Below are 24,372 nucleotides of genomic sequence, written 5' to 3'. Positions count from 1 at the left end.
ATAATGTGCACTTCACAGAGGCTTTACCTTCATTGCCCTTTTCATAAAAACAGTCATCTCATTCAGAAATCTTATTTCCAACTACATGCACACACCACACACTGATCCTCACACCTAGGGAGCAAGGACCGATGTGTAGCTGTGCACTGATTTTTTCAGGTTTTAACTGTTAAGGAAGGTAGGGAAAGGTGAAGGAGAAAGGGAGTAATTTCATAAATAAAGCCATTGATACTTCTTTTCAAAGCATAATTTCCTATTTTCTCTTTCTTAGAGTTCCCTCCATTCCAAAGAAAATGACATTTTAAAAGACAAAAAAATGTTGGAATAAACTAAAGAGTGACACACAATGATACAGTCATCAAAGCTAATAAAGAATGCTGCATATTTAAAGGAGAAGGAAAAAAAACACACAAGGGTCTCTTTTTCTCTTCTTCCATTCCTCCAGAGAGTGAATTAATTCCCTTAATAACTAAAGGACAGTGAAAATGCCAATTCTTCCATCATTATTCTACTTAAGGTATGCATCTTTCCTCTGCCCAACCTTCTATCTTGTTGTACAAGCCAGAAAATTCCTGATTCCTCTGTTCCTTTGTATTGTTTCTAAAAAGCAAAACATATCAGCAAACTAAGGGTAGATTCCTTCTGCACACTTTCACACACACACACACGCAAATCTCTGGTCTGTCTGATGTTATACATCAGGCTTAATAACAGGGCTTTTCATTGACTGACCAGGGGCTTGCTTTGTGTTACATTTCTAATTACCACACACTGTTGTATTAGCATTTAGGCTTTTCCTTAATTAGTTAGGTACCATTCAAGTTCTATTGGGCAAAATCCTTCATTTCCTGTTCTCCATCCTTCCAGGGATATATTTCCTCTCTTGTTCCTCTTCTCCATGGTAGAGTCTTCACAACTGGCTTTCAGACTTCTCTGAAAATTGCCCCTCTGAGACTGTTCAGCAATCTCCTTCAACAGCATCCTCTCGAAGAATGAGTGCCTGTTTTCCATTTTTTTCCCAAATATTACAACCCATCTGGTTCCCAGACCTTTGTCATTATTGGTGGGATCATCTCTTCCCAACCAAGTCCTGGTTATAATATTATATTACACACCATATAGGCAATGCATTTGCATAAATGTTTTAATCATATTCTAAAGTCAAATAATTCTCTAGCTGATGTAAGCATCAGCTATGAGCTGCTTTGAAATTGTTTGAAAACAAGTCACATTTGTTTGAATAAGTACACACTGAATTTAGGCAATACACATCTTCATATCTTCCAGAAAGCATTTTAAAAACCATTACAAAAGATATTGCAGCAAAATCTGAATTCTGTCACTTACCCACAAAAGTGTCCTAGTTTAATAAATCATGAAGAGAATCAATGAGGCTTACACTGAATGCCTGAAAGCTGCAATCATTTATAAGGAGTAACTTTGGATGATTACTAAGTTCTCTAAAATAGTTGAGACTGCAGAAAGCCATAAATGCTTTGTCTGGCAATTATCACTATCCCATAGACCAGTGGAGCTATTTTGAAAGTATTTCCAATAAATCCACAAATGCCTTGACTGGAACTTATGTGGAGTATTTGTGCAGAATTCTATTGTAACTCTCAGTTACAAAGGTTGCTGTCTGAATGGAATAATAATGTTCTTTTGTCAGGATGACAAATATTTGTTTGTAATTGTAGAACTTTTGATCAAATGCTTCTATTCAAGAGGGAAAACAACAAAAGGAATTCTGTTACTATGTAGAATAATGTTATGTACATAGAAATACAACAAAATCACCAAACAGTATAGAACGTGGTTTATTAAGGGAGAGTCATTTAGAGGTGTAATTGAGTTAATTTCTCTCCTTCATAGTCATGACAACACATCTCTTGAATGTTTTGTTCGAAGTACTGAGGACTGTGCTAGATCCTGGAGGGATATAAAGTACATAGAATCAGTCTCTATCCTCAAATCACCTCCAGTTTGGAGAGAGCGCATTATAGGTAAGAAGAGCACGATAACATGGGAATGACTGGGAAGAAGGTATTTCTAAATGTAGCCATTTACCTGATCAGTTTATGCTTTTCATTATCAGTTTAAGGATTGTGCCTGAGTTTCTAAATGAGCTTTTGAGATATTGAATACACAACAACTGCTCTTGCTGAAGAGGACTTTGTAGTTCATTTGAAGCAAAATGTATATGGACTCAAAACATATAATCCCTATTCAAGGAGGTGGAATTTGCTTAAGTGACAAGGCCACATCTAAGCTTAAGCACAGAGGAAATAGAAAGTCTCCTTAACTAGCTGGTGACTGAATGAACCTAGAAGAATTATAAATCCCACGTGAGAAGTTATTACTCATGTTGTATGGCCTGTGTTCATAAACACTAAATATATGCGTATTAATGATATGGTTAGAGAAGGAAAATGGTATAAAGAGTTAGCAGGAAGAAGCTGTTAGGTGTAAATGAAGACCAATGGTGTTGTGTAATTAAATCGTGGATACATAGGCCAACAATAATTTTAACGATTGATAGATTTATAAGGGCAAACTAGACTTGCAGTAAATGTCTACTGTCAAATCAAATGGATAATATCTGAAAACATATTTACTAGAGTACGTCATTGAGAGTCACTTTGTACTTCCAATCTTTTCTTAAACATAACTTATTTTGCAATGTATTTAAATACAGGAGAACATTTAGCCTTAGTTCAGTGCAATCCAGAGTGTAGAATAGTGAGGGCGTCTGTATCTGTTCCCAGTGATGACACTTCTTCATTTGCATAGTTCTCTGAATCATTTTCACATCTTTTTTCACACACCATGGGTAAGAATCCAAATGCTGAGTATTCTCTGGAGTCATTGGGAATCTGTTATTAGGTTAGCTTGATAGGGATGTTAAAAAAAATTAGAGTTTTTTTCTTATGACTAAGGACCAAGAAAAACAGATGGCTGGGTAAGGAATGCGGAGGTTGGCAGATAAAGCTCTTGCCAACAAGATTTGGTGCTAACGTAATAATATATTCAGTCAATTGGAGCATCTTGATGACACCAAATATAGAAAAGAAAGATGCTTCTGGTTGCTTTTGAAACTTATGTGATGATTGAAAAGAAAACTAACTTAACTTGGGCTGAATGATATTTGCTTATTATGAAACAGAGGTCCTCATTTTAAAACAAACCAGAAAAAGCTCTCCATTCTCATGTATCTGATTTCTACAAGTAACTATTAAAAAATAAAACTTTTAAACTAAAAGCAATTGTTAAAAATTTAAAAATTGTTTTGATTCTATGATCTCATTAAACTTATCTATTTCAGGTATAATTAGGTAAATTGATGTATAGCACATGTGTAGAAACAATTTGAATTGTTACACAATAGAAATAATAACCAGTTTTTAGTTCAGGAAAAAAAAACTACCTTACCTGATTGGAGAATATAATACAATATTAACAAAAAAATTGTCCTTTCACATAATCCTTACTGCATTACAGTACAGAGTGAGCGATCTATGGTGCCGTTCATGGCACCAGAACAAACTTTAATGGCACTCAGTTGCTCTTTGTCCCTCCTTATTTTCTTCTGCTCCCTGTTTTTTTGGCTTACATTCCAAGATTGCTTTTTTCTTAGGCAGTCTGTCTATATCCTCTCTATACTTCTGTCCTTCATCTCATGAATTGTGTTCTGTGATTATTTTCCCTTTCTTAATGCTTCACATTTATTTTCCTTATGTCTTGACAGATATATCCACAGACATTTTTCATGATGAAAACCCTATCTTTGGGACTAAAGCATGTAGTGCCTCAGCATTGGGGCTGTAAATGCCCTAGTATAAGAATTAGATCTTTTATTATATTTTCTGATGGGTAATCAGGAAAAGAATGGAAAACAGGTAGATTGTCCAGGTCTGAATATGATCAAATACATCTTCAGGATGGAAGACTTAAGAAACAAGTAAAGCATATTGTCTTGTCCACACAGATTTTTATACAGTTATGAGAAGAGGATCCATCTGCTGATATGGAGAAACCATAGTACCTCCAAAAAACTTGGAGTAAAAAAACCCTGGACTTTAAGTAACACAGGTCTTAAATAAAACTCATTTCTTTCTTTATTAATTATATCGACTGAGGCAAGTTACAGATACTGTTACCTCATTTTCTCCTTCTGAAAATGAACATAAAGATACCATTTTTTAAGGCTATGGAGGAGCTGGAAATAATGCACATAAAGAATTCACTGTAAGGTTAAGTCATTCCTCTATTTACTTTTATGATTTTCCATGCATTGTTATTGATCAGAGCAGGTCTGGTAAGTGACAGTAGTGTGACATGTCTGATGAAGGTCAGATGCTTTTGTAATTCTTATACTTATTTTTTCATTTTCTCAATATATACCTGATATACTAGCATTATAACACCAGGAAAGCTAATGTGAAGTTTTAATTTAACTTTGACAAGTTTGATAATTGTTTTCACTACTTTTTTTGTGCATACAATTCTGAGTATTTGAGTTTCTAACATGGAAAGCAGTTTAGAAAATTGTTCCACTAAACCCGTACATACCTCTGAAACTTCATTTCTGTAATTACAAAAAAAAACCTTGTTCTTGCATAATGATTCACAATATGCCAACATCTTTATAGAGATATCATGTGATCAGAAGATATTTTATCTACAGTTTTCAGGGTCACAGAGTTGGAGAAAAAGGCAAATTATTCAAGGTTTTTTTGAGTGGCGAGTTCAAGACACAAACTCCGCACTTCCTCAACTCTTTTTTTCTGTACTGCATGACTTCCTTGTTTGGACTTCTTTAACCCTGGATTAGTAGATTGGTAGAATGAAATTTACATGTTTATTTTTAGAGTTTAAGGAAATATTCTTCAATTTAGTCACATTCCCCTTCAAATAATTTAGAGGAAAATGAAGATGTATGTGTGATAAAATCACTTCATGTATACTCTCTACATGAAAGGGAAATGTTTTGAAAATCAATAGAATGCTAATTTTATAAACCCATAGCTTGCCTTGTCATTTTTATTAAGAAAATTTTGATTAGAGCCCTTTTCTGAAACCAGAATTATACATTAGATGAGAGAAAGAATTTGTGTTATTTTAAACCCCCCCCCAAAAAACGTTCCTTTATTAGTCATTAAAAAAATATTTAAATTATGCTATTGGAGATAGTAAAATTTAGTAAATTATTCCTAACTTTGAAAGCCTCAATTATTTTCATTCATTTTCTGAAATTATTTTGTTTCTGTGAGACAACCAAAAGATGCACTGATCTTTTTCTTTTTTATTTTTTTAAGGTATCATTGATATACACTCTTATGAAGGTTTCACATGAAAAACAATGTGATTACTACATTCACCCATATTATCAGTCCCCCTCCCCCATACCCCAGTGAAGTCACTGTTTATCAGAGTAGTAAGATGCCACAGAGTCACTGCTTGTCTGCTTATAGGTTTTCTGCTTGATAAATTAATCTGTAGTTTTTCTGGAGATTATAATAAAAAACAAAATCTCTTTTAGTAACTTTAATGTATCACTTTTCCGTTTTGAAAATTCTGAAAACATTTAGCCATTCCCATACTTCTGTTGGTAATACTTGAAATAATAATTGAGTAACTGGTAACATTTTATGTATGAAGTTATGACACTTTGATGTCAAAACCCAGTTGTCACATTAACCTGAAAAGAAAATTTTATTTCTTTTCAGATTGTTTTAGAGAGGAACCAAATTAAACACCTGCTTGTGTAATCAGTATATCTGAGAACTGGGTTGCCCTGTCAACACTTTCTCTCACAATGCCTTACTATCTCTTTTAGTCATTCTCCAAACAATTCTCATTCCCACCCTATAATCCTGAGTTGTCTACCCCCCCCCTCCAACCTCTCTTCCCTTCCTTCACTGGCATTCCTGCACTTCAACAAAGGCTAAAGTCCAGTGTTCAACATGAAACTTTTTTCACTCTTACCACGTACATTAAAAATTGATTTCTCTGATTTCTAGAAGCCCTAATAATTCATATCATACTACTTAACCCTTGATTTTTTTTTTAAATCAAAGTATAGTTGGCATACAATCTTATATTGGTTTCAAGTATATAACACAGTGGTTCAACAGTTACCCACATCATTAAATTCTCAGCCCCGCTAATGTAGTTACTATCTGTCAACATAGGAAGATGTTGCAGAATCATTGGCTATGTTCTCAATGCCAAGCACTTGATTTTAAACTGGCTACTGCTTCCTGGTTAAGTCAACTGTGTAACACTCTAACTAGAGAGCAAGCACTTCTAAAAAGAAGAAACTATAGTCTGCTTTCCCTGCACTACTTCTACATGTATTTCTCAGTGGGAACTAGGATATCCTTAATCTTACACGTTAGCCCTCTCTTTCCTTAGACTGCTTAGTTATGAATTTTTCCTGAAGAAGCTACAAAATTATCCTTGTCATACAAATTCATTGTCTGAAATTGACTGGAATCAACATACTTTATTGACTTAATAGTTCTAGAAACTTATTTTTCTTTTTTCTTCATGACTTAGGAGTGCTTATATTTTGGATACATTGTGAAAATTTTTTTTTGTTTTTAAATAGTGTAATATCTCTTAGGTAGTCTGTGAAGGTCCTGGGGGTTCCTGACAGCTGTGACTGTTCTGGGTGACTTCATTTTTTTGGCCATAGCTACCTGTAATTGGATTAGGCACTTGGATAGAGTAGGAATTATGAATTGAGAATTCAGAGATACTAGTCAAGTCATTTCTGAAATGAAACTTGCAAACTACAAAGCAGTTGGGCAAACATTTTCTCCATTAAAAAGAGGAGCAGGGAAAAGTTTCAGGCAGAGAGTGGAATTTAAGGTACTCAAAATGAGTAAGATTTGAAAGACTGTGGCCCTAAAGAGTTAGGGAGGAGGGTGGGGAGGAAGGGATCAAATGAATGAGAATAACCAGAGGGACTACAGAGGGGCTGCCTTAATTCCTGATGCCTTTTTAGTTCTCTTCCCCTGAAGGCCGACATCACTACCTCCTCCTGAGTTTCATGAGCTACAGCTTCACTTTTATCTTATATTTGCTTTTTTTTTTTTAAGTTAACCTGAGTAGGTTCTTGTTACTTACAAACCAAAGAACCTTAGACCAGACATGCAATCATGGATATAAGATGGGAAGAAAATTTCAAAGTTAAAGGGAGATCATTTGAGAGCTGCACTTAGATAAATACAGTCATAACTTTTGATTCGGAAAACTTTCAGTCCGAATTGCAAAGCAAGGGCTGTAGAACTTTTCCTTTTCTGCGGGTAGGAGGAAACATGGAAGATTCATCACCTGCCCACAGAGACACAGCTGGGAGAGACCCGACAAGGACCACGGTGGTGCAGGAGACAATTCCTAAATTGAAAAGACGGTTAACATTCTGCAGAGTAAAAAAAAAAAAGCAAGGGCCTTCGTATATACAATTAGAAGTATAACAGCATTAAAATCTTAATTCTGAGCAACTGCAAGTCCAGAGTCTGGAAATTATTTTCAATTAGAGTAATGTACTGATAAAATGCACCACTTACTATTCCAACAGAGAACTCACTGGCTCTAGAAAAATATGGGATGTTGAGCTATTCAAAGAGATAATCCATTTTGAACCATTACAGAAAAATTCTTTAGCATTAAGAATTGTATTTATTCCTTAGTGAGACATAATTACAAGTCAGTTCCAGTATCACACTGCAAGAATTAGTAGAGTTTCTATTGACTCAAGTCAACTACAATATTCTGTAGTAAGAATATAGTCTTTCTCGTAGAATTATTTTGTTTCTTTATGGGAGGTATTTTTGTTTGTTTTGTCTTTGTTTTTTTCAAACGCATCCAAGACAAATGAGAGTTGTCTGGTGAATCTGACACATAATTTATCTTTAGGCTGTTCGTCCTCGAATAGCCTTTATTAGAGCTTATTCCTATCTGTTGCTTCCTATTACATTTGTAAACCTTTCCTGCCTTCAATTTTAAGAAACTAGGGGCAGTACTTAAAGTTAAATAGTTTAAAATAGTGTTTTGATAGCCCTAGAGGAATATTTGTCCATAGGCCTGTTTAATCGTTTCCTAATCAGGAAATCGCTATATACAAATTGGCAGGTGAAGCAATATTCTTGCAAATGGTGAAAACTTTTGAGAACTGAAGTATAGTTCTCTGTATGATTTTTCTCATCCGTAATCTGATGGCAACATTTGTTTATCATTAGTCAGCACCACTGCTATAATGCTTGAGGCTATGCACAGCTCCTGTGATATTTATTCAGTCTGTCTGAGCACAAAAATAGCATTGCAGCTCATAACTGATGACAGGAATTAGGCTGTTTTCCATTTTAGACACCTATTCAGTCCAACTTCATTGATTAAAGCCTATAACTCTGAAGTGAAAAGATTTCAAAACTTTGCTGACTTCAGAACAACTAATATTACCCCAAAGCATCAATCTCTTTTAGAGGGTTGGTGAAGGTGGGAATGAGTAAACAATAAGATATTTTTCTAATTTGATAAATGACAAGCATCATATGCAGCAGGTTAAGGAAACTTTTCTTTGATAAAATAGTTGTACCTGCACAGCCACAGATGATAGAAATCGATTTCAACAGTAGGATTGATGATTTACTAATTGATAGATGGATTAAATGAGAATAATGGGATTTGGAAACTATTAGAAGAGTAGTAGTGAAGAGTGGGCCAGTGAGGTGTAGGAGGGGAAGGAAGAATGCCTGTGGACATGTCTCATTTTACAGGAACAGGGTAGGATTCTCAGCCCTAAGTGAGAAGCTAGAGCATAGTTAGCACTAAATAAATGTTTGATGAATAAATGAACATGTGAGGAATGGGGAGGAAAAAAAGAATGAATGTGTGAATGCGCTTTCCTAGTATATTGAGCTGAAAGAAGTATCTAAGCATTAAATTTTGCCTAATTTGAATGACAAAAGTTTGCATAAACATTGATCATATTAGCAATGGCATTAAAACAATAACTTTTGTCTGTTAGTTAATCATTTGTTGCTTATTTGCAATTTTTCAAAGTGATGTTCAACATTGTGAGAGCGATGTTAATGAATAAAACAATCTTTCCCATGGAAGAAATTTCCATTCTAAAGGTATTATATAATTGTATTCAAATAATAAAGGGAAGTGGTCAAAGAGGAAGGGGTGGATGAGTCAGAAAGTGATTGAGAATATGAATACTGAAGTAGCTAAATTTGTGCTGTTAACAGACTTGTTTTCTTTTTTAAGCTTTTCAATTAACTATTAAATATGATTTTTCTATTATAAGAGTATTATGCATTTATTATGGAAGTTTTTCATAATGTAGACAATGAAGCAAAAAAAGTCTCAACCCATAAATACTAATACTTTTGAATATTGACTTATAGAATATGCACAGCTAGGAGAATTATCAAAGCAATATTTAAAGCAGCAAAAAATTTTATAATAGCCAAAAATTTGGTAATGCTTAGAAAAGGTTAGTTAAATTTTTGGTAGCCATACAATAACCAAGTAAACCACTAAAGAGACATTTTAAAAGCATATTTAATATTATGGTAAAATTCAGAAAATCAACACATATTATACTTAGAGTTTCATACATTTTTATCTATATTTAAATTTCTATTTATATCATATATTGTCTCTCTCTTTTCACTGGAGAGTCAACACAGCAGACACAAAAATAATATACTGGAAGTAAAAGAACATGCTTTCAACCTGAATATTCAAAGAATGAGTAAAAAAAGAAGAATTGTCACTGTTGAGATTTAAAGTAGCGGTCTGGGAAATGAAGTAGAAGTCTACCTCAAAATACAGAGCAAAAATATCAAGAGATGAAAATAATGGAGGGGAAGAAAAAAGTCAAGGAGAACAGACACAGAAGACATAACATGTGAATAATAGAGGTTTCAGAAGGAGAATAAGGAACAGATGGAAGAAAGACATTGATTAAACAAATAAAGAAGAACATTTCCCTAGTGTGAATAAATACTTAAGTCTGCAAATTAAAATTGTTCACTGAATTCCAGACAGGATTGGTGGAACACAGACCTCGGTACATCACAGCAAAATTCCTGAACTCAAAGGTTAAAGAAAAATGCTACAGTCTGCCACACAGAAGACTGAAGTTATATGCAAAGGAAAAAAGTAATTTCTCATTGGTGACCCAACATAGTACAAGGGAATAGAATATAGATTCTTGAGAGAAAAGGACTTCAACCAAAGAGTTTCCTATTCAGGTAAGATTACTTTCACATGACAGTACAATGTTGGAGAATGCATAAGCCTTCATAAGATATCTTCATATTTAATATTCATACAGTACTCTTGGCAAATAATGAATGGATCAGATAAGTGATTTCAGGGGGAAGAAGAGGAGAAACTAATGCAGTGGTGAGTGTTGGGTAAGGATAAAGTAACTAAATATATATAATCAATCCTAGTTATAGTTTCTTAAAGTAGAGGATATAAACTGCTATTAAGAACTGAAAGTACTAACAAATCATAGGAAACCTGCTAAAGGAGGATGGAGTTCAAGAAATAAAGTACTTCCCTGGCTCTCCTCTCTTGGTAGAAAAGTAAAAGTATTTTTAAAGTCTTATTTTCTTTATGGGAGGGAGAAGGTAAGAGGAGAGAGAATTGGTGCAGATAAACAGTTGGTGGTTTTTATAAAGTGGTTAAGAATACACAGTTGGTCAGGAATGTTGGTTAAGAAGTACAATCAAAAGATGGCAGCGTGAGAGGAGAGACAGAGGCTTCCTCCTAAAATTAGATACAATTAGAAAATTTAATTGGTGCAACTAATCCTGAGAGAGCAACAGGAAAGAGGACGCATCAGACTGCACATACCTTGAGAAAAGAGCAGACCTCAGTGAACAGGGTAATGTACCAGAGCCATGGCTCCGAGGGACCTGAGCCACTCCCCCACACCAGCTCACCAGCGCGGGAAGAAGAGAAACGGAGCAGGGAGGGAGTGGAAGGCTTGGTGCTGCTGAATACCTAGCTCTGGAGATCTGCGCTGGGAGCACAAACCTACATTTCATGGTGCTTTCATGAGACTTGTATGACTACTGGGTTGGAAAGATAATACAGGCAGAGTTTCTGGGGAGACTGGGATTCTGGCTGCTTGTGGAAAGCAGGGATCCATACCCAGATGCTCTGGGACAAAAACTTATACCTGTGTGCCCAGCCCACTGGCTCAGGCAGTGGAAACAGGCACAGGAGCCAGGAGGCAGGGAACAGCTCTTTCCTCCCCCCAGTACTGCCCCCTGCAACCCTTAACATTGATTGCTTCAGGGACTCAGCAGCTCCAGAGACTAAAGGTACTGGACACTAGAGGGCGCCATATACAAATATGAAATGCCGAAGGAACCTTGTCCAGAGTAAAATTGTTAATACAACTCTTGAGAAAGATTTAAATGATATGGACCTCGTGACTCTTCCTGAAAGGGAGTTCAAAATAAAAATAATCAACATCCTAATGGAGGTATGGAAAGACATCCAAGAACTCAGGAATGAATTCAGGTCAGAAATCCAATTGTTAAAGAACACGATGGAGGGTATTAAAAGCAGTTTGGATATGGTGGAGGAGACAATAAATGAAATAGAAACTAGAGAAGAGGAATACAAAGAAGCTGAGGAACAGAGAGAAAAAAGGATCTCTAAGAATGAAAGAATATTGAGAGAACTGTGTGACCAATCCAAGTGGAACAATATTCACATTATAGGGATACCAGAAGAAGAAGAGAGAGAGAAAGGGATAGAAAGTGTCTTTGAGGAGGTAGTTGTTGAAAACTTCCCCAATCTGGGGAAGGAGATAGTCTCTCAGGCCATGGAGATCCACAGATCCCCTTACACAAGGGACCCAAGGAAGACAATAGCAAGACACATAGTAATTAAAATGGGAAAGCACAAGGATAAGGACAGACTATCAAAAGCAGCCAGAGGCAGAAATAAGATCAAATACAAAGGAAAACCCATCAGACTAACATCAGACTTCTCAGCAGAAACCTTACAGGCCAGAAGGGAGTGGCATGATGTATTTAATGCCATGAAGCAGAAGGACCTGGAACCAAGACTACTTTATCTGGTGAGATTATCCTTTAAATTTGAAGGAGGGATTAAACAATTTCCAGATAAGCAAAAGCTGAGAGAGTTTACCTCCCACAAACCATCTTTGTAGTCTATTTTTGAGGGACTGCTATAGATGGAAGTGTTCCTAGGGTTGGACAGCTGTCACCAGAGGTAGTAAAATGATGGTAGGGAGGGTGGAGCAGCTGATTGTGAGGCAAATGCAAAATTAAATTGACTATCCCCAAAGCCAATCAAGGGATAGAGGGAAAGTATAGAATCTGATACCTAATATATAAAGAATGAAGGAGGAAGAAAAAGGAGGAGAAATAGAAAAGAACCTTTAGATTGTGTTTGTAACAGCATACTAAGTGAGTTAAGTTAGACTCTTAGATAGTAAGAAAAGTAACCTGGAACCTTTGGTAACCAGGAATCTAAAGCCTGAAATGGCAATAAGTACATACCTATCGATAATCACCCTAAATGTAAATGGACTGAATGCACTAATCAAAAGACATAGAGTCACCGAATAGATAAAAAAACAAGACCCATCTATATGCTGCTTAAAAGAGACTCACCTCAAACCCAAAGACATGCACAGACTAAAAGTCAAGGGATGGAAAAAGATATTTCATGCAAACAATAGGGAGAAAAAAGCAGGAGTTGCAGTACTAGTATTAGACAAAATAGACTTCAAAACAAAGTAACAAGAGATAAAGAAGGACATTACATAATGATAAAGGGTTCACTCCAACAAGAGGAAATAACCATTATAAATATATATGCACCCAACACAGGAGCACCACCATACGTGAAACAAATACTAACAGAACTAAAGGAGCAAATAGACTGCAATGCATTCATTCTAGGAGACTTCAATACACCATTCACTCCAAAGAACAGATCCGCCAGACAGAAAATAAGTAAGGACACAGAGGCACTGAACAAGACACTAGAACAGATGGACCTAATAGACATCTATAGAACTCGACACCCAAAAGCAACAGGATGCACATTCTTCTCAAGGGCACATGGAACATTCTCCAGAATAGACCACATAGGCCACAAAAAGAGCCTCAGTAAATTCAAAAAGATTGAAATCCTACCAACCAACTTTTCAGACCACAAAGGTATAAAACTAGAAATAAATTGTACCAAGAAAGCAAAAAGGCTCACAAACACATGGAGGCTTAACAACACACTTCTAAATAGTCAATGGATCAACAACCAAATTAAAATGGAGATCCAGCAATAAACTAGAAATAAATTGTACCAAGAAAGCAAAAAGGCTCACAAACACATGGAGGCTTAAGAACACACTTCTAAATAGTCAATGGATCAACAATCAAATTAAAATGGAGATCCAGCAATATATGGAAATAAATGACAACAACAACACAAAGCCCCAACTTCTGTGGGATGCAGCCAAAGCAGTCTTAAGAGGAAAGTAAATAGCAATCCAGGCATATTAAAGAAGGAAGAACAGACCCAAATGAATAGTCTAACATCGCAGTTATCAAAAATGGAAAAGAAGAACAAATGAGGCCTAAAGTTAGCAGAAGGAGGGACATAATGAAGATCAGAGAAGAAATAAACAAAATTGAGAAGAATAAAACAATAGAAAAAATCAATGAAAGCAAGAGCTGGTTCTTTGAGAAAATAAACAAAATAGATAAACCTTGAGCCAGACTTATTAAGAGAAAAAGAGAATCAACACACATCAACAGAATCAGAAATGAGAAAGGAAACATCACGATGGACCCAACAGAAATACAAAGAATTATTAGAGACTACTTTGAAAACCTATATGCTAAGAAGCTGGAAAACCTAGAAGAAATGGACAACTTCCTAGAAAGATACAACCTTCCAAGACTGACCAAGGAAGAAACACAAAATCTAAACAAACCAATTACCAGCAAAGAAATTGAAGCGATAATCAAAAAACTACCCAAGAACAAAACCCCTGGGCCAGATGAATTTACCTCAGAATTTTATCAGCATACAGAGAAGACATAATACCCATTCTCCTTAAAGTTTTCCAAAAAATAGAAGAGGAGGGAATACTCCCAAACTCATTTTATGAAGCCAACATCACCCTAATACCAAAACCAGGCAAAGACCCCACCAAAAAAGAAAATTACAGACCGATATCCCTGATGAATGTAGATGCAAAAATACTCAATAAAATATTAGCAAACCGAATTCAAAAATATATCAAAAGGATCATACACCACGACCTAGTGGGATTCAACCCAGGGATGCAAGGATGGTACAACATTCAAAAATCCATCAACATCATCCACCACATCAACAAAAAGAAAGACAAAAACCACATGATCATCTCCATAGATGCTGAAAAAGCATTTGACAAAATTCAACATCCATTCATGATAAAAACTCTCAGCAAAATGGGAATAGAGGGCAAGTACCTCAACATAATAAAGGCCATATACGATAAACCCACAGTCAACATCATACTTAACAGCGAGAAGCTGAAAGCTTTTCCTCTGAGATTGGGAACCAGACAGGGATGCCCACTCTCCCCACTGTTATTTAACATAGTACTGGAGGTACTAGCCATGGCAATTAGACAAAACAAAGAAATACAAGGAATCCAGATTGGTAAAGAAGAAGTTAAACTATCACTACTTGCAGATGACATGATATTGTACATAAAAAACCCTAAAGACTCCACTCTAAAACTAGTAGAACTGATATCAGAATACAGCAAAGTTGCAGGATGCAAAATTAACACAGAGAAATCTGTGGCCTTCCTATATACTAACAATGAGCCAATAGAAAGAGAAATCGGGAAAATAATTCTATTCACAAATGCATCAAAAAGAATAAAATACCTAGGAATAAACCTAACCAAAGAAGTGAAAGACATATACCCTGAAAACTGTAAGATACTCTTAAGAGAAGTTAAAGAAGACACTAACAAATGGAAACTCATCCCATGATCTTGGCTAGAAAGAATTAATATCATCAAAGTGGCCATCCTGCCCAAAGCAATATACAGATTTGATGCAATCCCTATCAAGTTACCAACAACATTCTTCAACAAACTGGAACAAATAGTTCAAAAATTCATATGGAAACACCGAAGACCCCAAATAGCCAAAGCAATCCTGAGAAAGAAGAATAAAGTGGCTGGGATCTCACTCCCCAATTTCAAGCTCTACTACAAAGCCATTATAATCAAGACAATTTGGTACTGGCACAAGAACAGAGCCACAAACCAGTGGAACAGATTAGAGGCTCCAGACATTAACCCAAACATTTATGGTCAATTAATACTCGATAAAGGAGCCATGGACATACAATGGGGAAATGACAGTCTCTTCAACAGATGGTGCTGGGAGAACTGGAGAGCTACATGTAAGAGAATGAAAATGGATCAAAGACCTGAATGTAAGTCATGAAACCCTAAAACTCTTAGAAAAACATAGGCAAATATCTCTTGGACATAAACGTTAGTGACTTCTTCATGAACAAATCTCCCTGGGCAAGGAAAACAAAGGCAAAAATGAACAAGTGGGACTATATCAAGCTGAAAAGCTTCTGTACAGCAAAGGACACCATCAATAGAACAAAGAGGTACCCTACAGTCTGGGAGAATATTTTCGTAAATGACAGATCCAATAAAGGCTTGACATCCAAAATATATAAAGAGCTCATGCTCCTCAACAAACAAAAAACATATAATCCAATTAAAAAATGGGCAGAGGAGCTGAACAGACAGTTCTCCAAAGAAGAAATTCAGATGGCCAACAGACACATGAAAAGATGCTCCACATAACTAATTATCAGAGAAATGTAAATTAAAACCACAACAAGATATCACCTCACACCAGTCAGGATGGCTACCATCCAAAAGACAAACAACAACAAATGTTGGCGAGGTTGCGGAGAAAGGCAACCCTCCTACACTGCTGGTGGGAATGTAAATTAGTTCAACCATTGTGGAAAGCAATATGGAGGTTCCTCAAAATGCTCATAATGTACTTACCATTTGACTCAGGAATTCCACTTCTAGGAATTTACCCTAAGGATGCAGCACTCCAGTTTGAAAAAGACAGTTGCACCCCTATGTTAATAGCAGCACTATTTACAATAGCCAAGAAATGGAAGCAATCTTAGTGTCCATCAGCAGATGAATGGATAAAGAAGAAGTGGTACATATACACAATGGAATATTATTCAGCCATAAGAAGAAAACAAATCCTACCATTTGCAACAAAATGGATGGAGCTAGAGGGTATTATGCTCAGTGAAATAAGCCAAGCGGAGAAAGACAAATACCAAATGATTTCACTCATCTGTGGAGTATAAGAACAAAAGAAAAACTGAAGGAACAAAACAGCAGCAGAATCTCAGAACCCAAGAATGGACTAACAGTTACCAAAGGGACAGAGACTGGGGAGAATGGGAGGGTAGCGAAGGATAAGGGTGGGGAAGAAGAAGGGAGGTATTATGATTAGCATGTATAATGTAGGGGGTGGGGGAAAGGGGAGGGCTGTGCAACACAGAGAAGACAAGTAGTGATTCTACAACATCTTACTATGCTGATGGACAGTGACTGTAATGGGATTTGTTGGGGGTACTTGGGGTAGGGGAGAGCCTAGTAAACATAAATAAAAATAAATAAATAAATTAATTAATTAATTTAAAAAATTAAAATAAAATAAAATAAAAAAAGAAAAAAGGAGAAGAAAAGAGATGAACCAGACATTGGGAGAAAATTTTTTCAATACATATAAGCAACAAAGACTTAGTATGCAGAAAATATAAATAACTTATACATATTAACATATGAAAACATAATAATCTTCTCTGTTAATCAGATACATAAACCAAAACCTCACTGAGATACTGTTTCATGCTCATAAAAAATTGCAATGTGTGATAATGGCAAATGGAGTCTGTTACCTTGTTTATAGGAGTGAAAATGTGTACAAACCAATTCCAGAACATGCAGTGAAACTTAAAACTGACATTTCCAGAGACCCAGGTAATCTGCCTCTGAAATATGACTAAGAGAATTTCTCACAAATGTGTAAGGAGACACAGGAAAGGATGTTTTCTGAAGCAACTCATATGTCCATCCAAAGGGGAATGCATAAATGAGTCACAATATTTTCAAACAAAGGAATATTTTCTAGGTTAAAATGAAAGAACCAGATTCCACATGATCCATATGGATAAATCTTAAAACTTACTATTTAAAAAATTTTTATATTGCAGTACATACAATGAAATGTACAAATATTAGTATTTAAAAACTGGTATTGAGAGAGGAAAAAAGGTAAATTGTAAATACATGTATTATGCTACACACACACAGGATAAACACCTATCAACTTCAAAATAGTGTTTACTTCTAGATAAAGAGAGGGTAGGAAATGTAATCCATAAGGGCTACAGAGATTACTTCAACAGTGCAATATTTTATTTCCTTTAAATAAAATATGAATTAAATGTGGCAAAAAAATTGCTTAAATCTGAAAAAAAAAAAGAAGTACAATCATCAATGGAGAGCAATCAAGCCAGATGTGTTAGTTGTTACAGCAAGTATGAGTAGATAACATCTGCACTGAATGGAGAGTCCTACCTGGCTTCCTGTGTCATATGCTTTTGCATTTTAAAAAAGGAGGAGAAAGTAAGTTCTGAGTTCAGATTCAAATTCACTCAGAGAAATCCTGTGGAGTTTTCTTGTTTAGATCTTAAAGAATAATAGTTAAAACATTTCATAGAGCTTGTTGTCCCATACTTCCCTTAAAAATCCTATTAAAAATAAATTATTCTTTACCATCCCATATATACTATCTAGATAAAAACAGAAAATGTAAGAACAAAATATCTAACGCTCCTTTCAAAAATGAAATGCTATGCAAGGATCTCACTCTTCATATAGAAAGGCATTAACACTTCCCAAATAGCAAAGAAGGAATGCTCACGCTTCATCATTTTCATAATAAAGACAATGAAAAACACTTTCTAAACAAGAACTTGAGTCTAATTTGTTTGACCAAAGTATAAATGTTTCTGTAGATCCCATTTGATTAAATACTTACTCATTCAACCCAGTTTTATTGAGTGCCAATTATGTACCTAGTACTCAGATTGCCATGGGACTAACAGAGATGAAAGATGAAATCCTGCCCCTCAAGGAATTTAGAGAAACACACACACACACACAAACACATATACCACAATCCTATAGAATAAGTGTTAGAAACAGTGGTGGCTAAAGGCAAGCTTTGTTTTAAGTAAGTTAGGAAAGTCTTTAGAGAGGGAGAGGCTTTTGGAGAGGCCCTTGAAGTATGAAGAGGAGTATGCCACGGAGTCTACGATGAGAAGAGCATCTGTGAAACCACTCAAGTATGAAATAGATTCAGAACGCTGGCCAGTACTGTACTGTGTATGGTGGTGATACAGTGTACAACAGGGAGGCTGCAGAGGAGATGCTATGGTGAGGTCGGGACTTGGCTCCAGGCCGTGGATAGATCATATATGTCGGTTTGTGCTTTCTCCTGTAGGCAATGACCAATGATAAGCATTAAACAAGAACTCCCTATTGACAACAGTGATTAAGTACCAGATTTCAGATTGTTGATAGCTTTTATGGTGTTTTCAGGTCCAAATCTTAAGGTAACTCTTTTTTAAGAACATATTTTAGTGGTTAGTATTGGTTTTAATTGAAGTAATTAATTGAACTAAGTTAAAAATCAGAATTGGAAGGTTTGATATTCATTCTAAAAAAGGCTTTCCAAAGACACAACATACTTTCTCATATTAGTGAATTCAACTTGTATAAGCCTTTCTCACTTCTGTAAATAATGCCAAGAAAAAGGGAAACATTAATGATACAGTTTATTTCATCGCTCTAGGGCCCACTTATTTATACATATTAACATCTCTAAAATCAGGATATATCTTATAATCAATGTCAGTTTGCAACTTTAATCTCAGATTTTTTTTCTCTTTTTTTTTTTGCAGCATATAAGATAACAATGTATCACCTCAGATATAATAGAGTTGTTATATTCACTGAGTAGCTTCAGTGCACTTATCTTTTACTATTAGCAGTAAAGTTTTCATTCAAGTGCAGTCTCTGAAGTTTGGCTGTAAAGAATAGAGTCCACTATAAATAACTCTACAAGTCTGATTTTTATTTTTTTGCAAACAGAATAATTGCATATGTTCTTCAAATGTGCTAGCAAAAATTAGAGAAAACACTTACATTTTATATTTGAAAATTTAACAGAAAAATTAAATTAAGTCAGAACATATAATCCTTTAAATTAAGTATGAGAATGAGAGTACATAAAGGAGAAATGCCTAAGTAAAGAAAATTTTTAACCCAGTATTCAGAAATTTGGGGTTTAATCTGGTAAGTGCTAATATTAAAATATGACGAATCCAAAATGTTCAAAGCAGTTACCTGCTGTGTACAAAAATATAATAAATAATTGCAAAATTCCAAGTTATTAATATCCTTTACTTGCAAATTTCACTGCATATTCATATCTCATGAATTGATAATGATTCATCAACTTGCAAATGTCTCACTTTTTGTGTAAGACTATTTGTCAGAAGTGTTGGAAAATAAGAAGTGCTATGATAAAGCTAGTTTAAATATTTCAGTAGTATTCAAGTAAGCCCAAAGTTAACATTTATATTTTCATGCATGAAAATGACTGTTTAAGGATTTTTACAACTTTTTCCTTCTGTTGAAACACATATTGGCTGACATATCAAGATATATATTTTATAAAATATCTGATTATTCTGTTTGATGTTCTGAAAGCTTTAAAGTTTGCCTTTTTTCTTTAACTTACATCTCTTTTAAAGGAAATGACTGTGATCCTTCTATCCCTGTAGGGAAATTGCCAATGACGTGCAAATCTGAACTTCTGAAAATGTTTTTCACTCTAGAACCATTATCACAAGGGAATCTCTCCTGGGAGTTCATAAAAGGTGCCAGAAACCACTAAAGGTATTATAGATTAGTAAAACATTATTTGTTATTTGGATATGTATTCAACATTAAACTATTCTGTACTAAGACTATCAGTATAGTTTCATTCCCTAATAAATCAATGATGAGGCAATAACTCTCTTCAGAGAAGTCTTGAGTTTTAAGAATCAAAAAATTTTGGACCTAAGATACTCCCTCAGCATAAGACTGCCCTCTTAGTCATGTACATGGAAGATATCTTTTAATCTGGCTTAAGAAGCAATGTATGATTATTAGTGAATACCACAGAACCAGGCCTTTAATAGATGCTCGATAATTACTGGTAGAATCAGATAAGTTATCAACTCATTTCTCTTTGAATTATCTCTAGCATATTTCAGCCGAACATAATCATCACAAGACAAAGAGTCATGTTTCTGAGTGATTATTTTCACTATTTGTTTTTTAAAGCAAATACAATGTAATGTGGTATCAACTTTCTACTTTAATTTGTGTTTTATATGAACATTGTCTATAATGCTTCTGGATTTCTCAATGCATGATACAATGTAGATCATATCATGTTAGAAAGAGAGGAGTTTTTCAAAATAAAAAGGAGTGGGCAGATATGGCAGAAACACTATTGATTTCTTATCTAAAATCTGCTCCCTCTACTTCTTTCTATTTGAATATTCTTTCCTTTCTGATTTTTATGAAGTATCAAATTCAGTTATTTATTTGATGATTGTGTGTTTGAGATTAGGGATGATGATTGGGTTAAACACACACTTTTCAAACTTGAGCATGTGTTGTACTCACCTGGGAACTGGATCAGATACAAAGTGCTGGGTCCTTTCCTCAGTGTTTTCTGATTCAGTTGGTTAGAGGTAGGACTCAAGAACTTCCATTTTTACTAATTTCTGAGTGATGCTGATGCTTCTGGTTCAGAGAATACAATTTAGGAACCACTAGTCTAAACCAATAATAGTAATTCCTAGTACAGATAGATGGATAGTAGGCACCTAAATATTCCCATATACCAGTTGATGACCACTGTTCATTCTAATTACTAATGTTCTTTTCTGATAGGTGACCATGCTATACTTCTCATTAAATATTTAAATATCACCCCAAATAATTGAGTTATTTTTCTTTTATTGGCTTAGCAGGGTGCATGACATACAATTCTGGCCAATCAGTAATGAAATAGGTCTACTGGGGACTTCTGGAAATATTTTTGTTTGGTTTTTTGAAAAGATGTATGAGAAGAAAGACCCTTCTTCTCTTACTTGCATCCTACCTGATGGACTAGACGTGCCTGTGTTAATATGTAGGGAAAATGGAAGTATTTGATCAGAATTCCCACCTGGCCTTTATAGTGTCCATCATGTGTACATATAAGAGCCTATTTGTACATCAATTTGATGTTTACTGGTGGCAGAGCCACTGGTAAATCACAGGACTGCTGGTCCAGGGTAAGGGGTGAAGGGGAAGCAGCTATTCTCTCTTCTCCTCCATTCCTGATATCTAATTGGTCAGGTGCTGGCCAGTCACCAGGGTCCTGCCCACAGAGTTCCTCCTGGGGCAAGGGGCAGAGGGAAGGAGTGTGCACTTCAGCCAATGAGAGAGAGCTTGGGAGCCGAGTGAGAGGAGGTAGAGCACACTGGGAGAGAGAGAGTTAAGCAGCCAGGATTTGGAGCAGAGTGCCAGAGCAGGGAAAGACACTGAGCTGTGAGAATAAAACTTTTAATCCCCAACCTCTCACCCTAGTTTTCCTTTGGTTTTACCTGATTCATATATAGAACTTGCCCTGAGGGGGGAAACTCTTTTCTCCTGGAGATACATAGTGTCGTTAAAACATGTGTCTTATTGCCCTTAAGGTTAATCTCCTCAAACGTCTTTGTGGATTAGGCACACAATTTAGCAAAAACTGCTACTCTCTGTCTGGGTAGCATGAGCTCCCTATTAGTATTGCTACTGGCCTTCTATGGGAAGTGCAAGTTAAGAACTCATCTGAGCTGAAATGGTTTGAATACAGCTGGAATAACCACTTGGTGGCAATCAATTTCCTCAGGCTTGAGGATTATCATAATTTCTGTTGTTATCTGTATCATAATTTTTAATGTTATTTGTATATTGTTGTAGCCTCTGCTGCTATCATGGAATTTGGTTATAATGCTCCAGCTTTCTTACACAGGGACCATCATGGAAGATTGAGAGTGTATAGATTGTTCAGGTGAGAATCCTTCAGGCATGGACTGTAGAGAAAATGGAAATTCCATGGCCAGGATTCTCACCTGACCCTGGTGTGGTCAGTGGGATTTACTGTGTACTGAAAAAAAAATCAGAGTGGGTAGCTCTGTGGGAGGGGTGCTTTGGCAGCTGCTCTTGAAGATGGGGAGACACCTGGTTGTCCCCTGGTGGGCATGTAACCTTGAGTGGCATGCTTCCTGGACAATTGAGCTCCACCCCAGGACTTGGGGTGGAGTGGATGGGGTGTCTGGGGCAGTGGAGAGACGGAGGTGGATTATAGACAGGCAGACTGCTGGATGCAGATGTGATTCTAGTCCTTGACCTTCTGCTGTGAGAATAAAGTTGGGTATAAACTCTTTTACCCAAAAATATTCTGTTGTCATTTTTGGGTCTCACTGAATCCATAGTGAACTTGCTTCAGGCTGAAAATCTCCAGCAAGACAATTGGTATTTTGGGGTATTTTTTTCTATCTGTATATGACACCTGGGAATATGATAGCTACTTTGGGATCATCCTAATTGAAACAATGGATAATCCATAGAGCATAGTACATTAAAGAGTACTATATTTCTTGATTGGAGAGGAAAATATGAAAGAAGAAAACAAAGATAATTATTAGTTAGATGAAAAGTCATTGGTTTAAAATAATTATACATTCATTCAATTGAAAAACTTTTCAGTGTATCATTCAATGCCATGTGATTTATTTTAGTTTATTTGGATTACAAAAAATTCTAATAAAGTCTAACAGATGTGATCATTGTCTTTTTGACAGAAGCCAGGTAGATCTTGTAAAATAGCAGTTTTTTCTTAAATCAGAGACTTTCATTTGTCATAAAAATATTCTCTATTGAAAATTATTTTGGGGTAACATGAATTTAGGGAAGGAAATATTACCTTTTGAAAATCAATCTAATTATTATTTTTTTAAGAATTCAAACAAAAACTCAGTTATCTGTATTGTCAAAAACTTTTTTTATATTACTTCTAGATTCCCCTACAGTAGAAACCAAGCTCATTCTCTTTTCTTTCCTATTACTACTCATATATAGTTTTGATATTTCTGGGTAGGAGACATCAGGTTTTTCACTGATTACTGTCTGTCAATAAAAAGTGATCTTGACACAATTAAAGAATAGATGAGGGCTAAATGAAGGCTAACCTGAAAACAATGAGACTTTTAAGGTGTAAGGAAAAGAGCAAACTCAAGTGGTTGACATACAGTACCTATACCTCCACATTTAGTTCAAATAGAAATAACACTTCTACTTTGCCTCCTGAATTCACAACTAGTTGAAATGTACGTGGATCAAGTATTTGGAGATCAGATTTATATTTTTGCTAGAAAAGTTGCTTGAAGAACATGGTTTTGGGTCAACAGAACAAGTAGGCTAACTCCTCTAAATTCAGCTGATTTACCTATCCAGTTATTGAACCAGCTGGATAGCCAAATCCTGCCCTAAAGGGACAAATAAAAAGCAAATTTTTCATAGGAAGGCAAATGTACAAAAGACAGAATACAAAGAAACTAAATTTCTTCTGCCCAAGTCCTTAATCAGATAAGGCATTACTCCCAGGAAGAGAATGAATGAGGGTACAGTGCAGCTAGAAATGTTTTTTCTATTATTTTTTCCATTTCAGTAATGGAGTAAAATTTTGCTTTCCTCTATATATACAAAAAGAATAATGAATAAATGCCATTCCTCCATATTTCTACCCAATAGTTTGTAGTTTCAGGTCTCTTATTAAGCTTAACAATTAGGTTTGTAGTCAATGAAGAACATGACTGGTCCCACCAGGGGAAGAGATCAGTAATTAAGCAGGCTTCCCCACCATAGCTGAACTGAATATATATATATATATATATATTTTGAAGCCTGGTTAGATTTGGGGTTCTATCAGCAGCAATAGCCTGGGCTGTTTTTAAATAGATGGGGTATGGTTTCCTTGGGACTTTCAGAATTTGAATTAATCCAACCTAAATTCACTAACATTCTTTAATTTTTAGGAGTATTAACAGTATTAACTCTCATAATTGGACATACAAGATGCA

This window comes from Manis javanica, chromosome 7, assembly GCF_040802235.1.
Source record: "Manis javanica isolate MJ-LG chromosome 7, MJ_LKY, whole genome shotgun sequence".
NCBI classification, from domain to species: Eukaryota; Metazoa; Chordata; class Mammalia; order Pholidota; family Manidae; genus Manis; species Manis javanica.
The sequence above is the reverse complement of the archived record's forward strand: the minus strand, read 5'-3'. Positions refer to the sequence as shown.